Consider the following 5683-nt stretch of genomic DNA (forward strand, 5'->3'; position numbering starts at 1 on the left):
GAGAAGTTAGGAATATGAAAGATCCTAAAATACTTTTTTCTTTGTGTTCATTTGATTCTATTAAAGACATCTTGGTAAGAATGACGGTACCGCGATTTAGCTGCAGCTAAAGCTGTCTTCTGAAAAGTCCCGCCCCTTTAATTGTCTCCGCCAGTCATTCTTGGCGTCTTAATCACGTCATCAGTCTGACCAATCAGAAGTGGTTAAATTCTTCACTTCCTTGTTCTGATTCTGCTCATATAGTTGCTCAGTTCCAACAGAAATACCAGCTAAAGCTCGTCTTTAGCGGTGTAGCTTTCCACAGAATCCCTTATCAGACCGTGGAACAAGTGAACAAAATCAATGAAGCTCAGAGAAGCCAGTCTGTCTGCCACTACTACATCTCCCATGATGCATTGTGTTAAAGTGACAGCGTCTCTGCAACGAATAACGAACACACATCAGACAGTTTTTAAATCTTCTAACTCAACTTTTATTACATCTTTTAGAAAAAACAGCTGCAACTTCCAGCTTTTTCTGCCACAATTATCACAAAAATGTATGTGAGATTGTGGAGGGGCTGTAGATCAATACAGACAATAGAGTTTCTCCTTATTTATTTATTTTTTTGATGCTGGTGATTTTTGTCAAGGTTAAAGTGTGCCGTGGCTCAAAAAGGTTGAAAAACACTGATCTAGTCATTAGTGAGGTGTGAGTACCGACACCTTACTGACTGAGTGCAAATGCTGCACTTTTACACAAGTGCCTGTAGGACACCCAAAGGACGTCCACATAAACGACACCCCTCATTTTAAACAGTCATCTCGTAACCAGCATTAACGGACTCCTTGGTCCATGCAGATTTGGGGGAGGGGGGGGGGGGGTAGAAACCTCACCTGCTTCGTCACTCTGTGCAAAGAAATGCTCATGGATATTTTCCCTCTACAGGCTCACCGAGCAGATATTTGGTGCAGGTTATGGCAGACAGAGCCCGTTTCCACCAGTAGGGGCAGTTGAGATTAGGACAGTAACTAAAGGGATTCCTCATTGCCTCCCTTCCGTTTGTGGGATTGAGTTTGTTTCTCTCGTTAAGTTCTTAATGAGGCTGATATGGATTATTGAAGACTTTTCCACTGGTTCATTTAGTTGTGGTACAACAGCACAGAAAAAAGTTGGATCCCATTAGTTTGGACTCCTCTCTGGTGGATGTTCAACCCATCCTGGGGAATTGGGGAGGAGTCTCGGGTGGAGGCCCTGTCCACAAGTTGTGATGGTGGTGAGGGGGGTAAAATGAAGCATGGAATTGACAGATGTTTTCCTTTTTCTCCCCTAAAAATATATTTGTTGAGCTTTTATTTCTCCAAAGTGCTTGTATGTCACCAATAGAATCCATTTTAGAAATGATTATGAATATAAAGCTATTTGCTCTTATTAAATCTTCATCAGGGCTCATATTTGCATAGAATTCTGTTTAGATAATGAGTGTTACATCAGGCTTTAAGAAGCTCATAAACATTCAGATCCAGTTCAGCGTCTCCACACACATGTTTTGCATGTTTCATTTTTCTAACCATGTCAAACACTTGGATTTCCATCAAGACGTCGTCCTTCCTGGACTCTCTGCATCATAAGCAGAGAAATTCCTCACATGTTTGCAGCCATGAATGTCTGCACAAAAACGAAGGTTTCAGGAAAGATTTATGACATGAAAAAACAAGTTTCTCTTGGTTGATATTGGCACATTGAGATGTGTTGAGTGAAAACAACCTTCAAACTCAAACATGTTCCAAGGACACTTTTTTTCACAGCCAACTAAAAACTGTTTTGGAGGTCACGGCTGGGGAGAACTCTGTTCTAAAATTAATGTGACTTTAGGGTCAAATATCTTCAAACAGTTTGATTAGTGTGGAATATGCACCAAAAAACAAACAAACACTGCATGGAGGACAAGAGAACGACAACAGATCTGTGCTGAACCAAATCTAAGACTTATATGCTCTGAAGGTAATTAACCATCAGGAAGCAGCTGTGATGATTAGGAAAGACAAACCTGCTGTGAGGAATCTGGACAAAGAAAACACAATTCAATGAAAACAAGGAGACAGAAACAAACTTAGAGCACAAGATCAATATAGACATTGGTTTATTCCAAGTATTCTTAACGAAATAAAAAAAACATATATATATAGACATATATATGTCTATATACTTAGAGGAAATATATATATACATATATATATATATATATATATATATATATATATATATATATATATGTATATATATATATATACATATACATATACATATATATATACATGTGTATATATATATATATATATATGTATATGTATACATATACATATATATATACATGTGTGTATATATATATATATATACATATAGTTGGGTCATATTAACATTGATGACCCAACTCCCAATGTTAAAGTGCCTAGGATAGCACAAAGGTTACGAAGGGACCAAACACAAAACCTGATGGATATTCACAAGATGCACATTGCTGCATTTCCTGCACATATTTTAATTGCAACAAAGGATAGATTTGTCGTTTGTCGCTCGTTTTTAAATTGTAAAAACAGGAACTGAATATTTCAGGTGGGTTTGTAGTAGCGTCAATGTAACTGCGAGACACACTACAGATGTGCTCCCCTACAGATGCAGTCACTCCTCTCCACGACCCCCCACAGGCTGGACGACCCAAAAACCCACAGCACTAACTCTGGTGCATGTGACTAAACCGTTAGCGCACTTGTTTTTTTTTCATAAAGCAGGAATTTTAAAATGAAACACTAAAACAAGACTGAGGCCAAAATAAAATGAGCTTTAGTTTTCTTGGACATAATTTCTGCAGAGCGGCAGGAGTTTATTAAAAATTCAGTTTTTAGGGCGGGACAGGTGATGTTGACCCCGGAGGAGGGAGCTTTTGGCCTCGCCAGCGTATTTTCTACGTCACAAATACGATGTTTTTCAAGCGGTAATTTTTTTCGTCTTCTCTCCTCAAAGTTCTGAATAAATAAATATTCAGAAATGCATATTAAGGCTTCGTTTTCGTTATATACGTCCTCTATCATCTGAAAAATGCTACAAGAACATGTTAAAATACCAAAAACATAATTTTCATCCAAATGTTGTAGTTATAGTCAAGGCCATAGTTCTTGACACGTTCTTTTTATTCATGCTTCTTCGTGATTGTTAATGACACCGGCGTTTTCCCACAAGGTAATTAGACGATGAGAGACGGTATGGGTAAAAAGCTTTTATAACGCTTAAGGAAACGAGAGACTCAGCCAAAAATAGTGAATAGTTTTGGGTCTGAATGTATAAACTGCATCTACACCATCGTTTGTAATTCTGTCTGGAAAGCTTTGAGTAATGACTGCTGGACGGAGGCGTGTGTGGAGGAGGCTGATGAGCGCCGTGACGGGCAGAATGCTGGCCTTTGCTTTTGTTTTGGTGTCAGAGGAGGTTTTTTTTCTGCTGACATGATTCTCTTGTAATGTCATTGTGTTTTGAGACATCCGCGATGTTCGTGATTCAAGCGAATCTCTTCAGGTGAGTGATTACCGTTTTTACTCGGGGGGGTGTTAGTGTGCTCCAAACCCTTTCGGAGGCTCCGGTCTGCAGCTGAGATCATCAAGCAGAAAAGCTCAACATCAGCAGGAAGCACTGCTGCTGCTGTAAATCAGAGATCATCAGCAACATTTACCCGAGGGGCAGAAATTTTCTCTCACAGATGTTGCAAAGACAAACTCTGAGGTGAACTAGTGTTTAGATTTAACTAGATGTCTAAATCACGGCTATTTCAACATTTACAGTTACAGACATGCATAGATTCATAGAGGTATGTTGCAAATCACTATTTATGTGTTCAACAGACATCGTTCCCACGGCTCGTGGTTCCATCATGCCTTGCGCATTGTAAACAAGCGGCTATTTTTCTTGAGAACTGCTAGGGTCAATGAAACTGGGGAATTAAATAACAAAGAATAATTTAGAAGGTGCATAAATGGTGGTTTTGTGTGTTTTATAAGCCGTTTTTCCAAACTTTTAACAATGCATGATACAAGATCTACAAAGCCTAAGGATGATCTAATGGTGTCTAAAAACAGGATCACTTGGGTTAAAGTGACTGTTTACACAGGAAGTTGTATGTATCCCACCAGGTACAATATGTCGATTAGAAAACTAGTATACATTCATTGTAGATGTCTCCTGGACATCTCAGACAACTCCACGTTTTTACTCTATTAGATGTCTACCAATAGTTCTAAAAGATATCTACAAATAGAGTTTCTCCTACACATCTACTTGTAGTCGTCTAGTCTTTGGATATTAATAGGCACATATTAGAGTATTTTTGTAAACATTTACTAGCTATAAAATAAACAAGCCATTGTCATGGCACCTCTGTCATCCCCGCCCCTCTGCTCTGCTCCTGACTCCACCAGCTGTGACCAATTCACCCTCATCAACTCTGCCCTTCTTAAGGAGACCCAGCTCCACAACTCATCGCCAGATCGTTACCCCTTATGGTGACTAACCTGGTCTCAGTCTCGCTCATGTTTATGCATCCTATGCTGATCTTGCAACTAACCTTACTATTCCTGTCCCAGGATTCCTGCTCGCCAGTGTCACCTGTGTGGAAGTCAGTTCGAGCCCCCCTGCTGTTCTGGAAATACCACATTCTGCTAGCCGCGCTACTACCTCCAGCCACGCCTCAAGCTTCGCTCCTCTCTGGATCACATTCACGCCAGCAACATCTTCCTGGAAGGAAAGAATAAAAACCCTTTCTTACCTCTCATTTACCTGCGTCCTCATTCTGGGTTCCAGCATCTGGGTCTGCCGCTCCTCCGAATTATGACAGAACGATCTGGCCATACCTCCGACCCAGCTGACCCAGAAGGACTCCGCTACTCCGTTCGTCAGCAAGGGATCACCCTGGGACGCCAAGCGGATGCCTTATCCCAAATGGCAACAGCTCAACAGGAACTTTTCAGACGCTTGGACGGTATGACGCAAACATTAATGGAGTTATCCGGGCAAATGTCTAACCCTGTCACCACAGCAACGCTTCCGTCTTCCGGCAACACATCCTCTTCCGCTTCCGCCGCGCCCCCGGAAAACTTCCGCCTGCAACCCGAGTGTTAACAGGTTGATTGTCCAATGGGTGTGCTCCCAATTATTGAGAATTCTTCTCAGGTGTGTTCCCTGTGGTCATGCCATGTCACTGCCTATTTAAACTGCACCTGCACCAATAAACAATTGATTGTATGTTCTGACTGCAGACTGTGTCCCAGTGTGTGCTTTTGCTCCCCTTTAGAAAGCCACGTTTAACAGGTTATGGGCCCAGATGCGCTGATGTTTGCCCAGACATGGTGTGAGTAGCAAAACAGTTTGATAAGCTATTGTTTCAAACTTTTGGAGTGCCAACACCATGAGTGAAAGGACAAGTTCACGTTGGTCTCGTCTTGTGTTTGACGGAGACGAAAAGAATTATGAACTCTGGGAGACAAAGTTTTTGGGACATTTGCGGTTACAGAAACTGAAGGATACAATTCTAAATGAACCTGCCACAGATGCGGATGAAGACACACTGGCTGAGGATGCAGCGAAAAATGCTGAAGCATATGCTGAACTTATTCAATTCCTTGATGACAAAAGTTTGTCTCTGGTCATGCGAGAG

At 41.1% G+C, this 5683-nt stretch overlaps 1 long non-coding RNA gene across 1 annotated transcript; it reads left to right on the top strand.

Annotated features, from left to right (window-relative positions):
- The first annotated feature begins 4327 nt into the window (after positions 1–4327).
- Positions 4328–4801, top strand: LOC111947111 (uncharacterized). The gene is made up of 2 exons (XR_002872932.2): positions 4328–4532; positions 4614–4801. It is a non-coding gene; the product is annotated as an uncharacterized LOC111947111 (long non-coding RNA).
- Positions 4802–5683: the final 882 nt, after the last annotated feature.

The sequence above is a fragment of the Oryzias latipes genome, chromosome 1, assembly GCF_053564925.1.
Source record: "Oryzias latipes strain Hd-rR chromosome 1, Olatipes_Hd-rR_3.1".
In the NCBI taxonomy this organism is placed as follows: Eukaryota; Metazoa; Chordata; class Actinopteri; order Beloniformes; family Adrianichthyidae; genus Oryzias; species Oryzias latipes.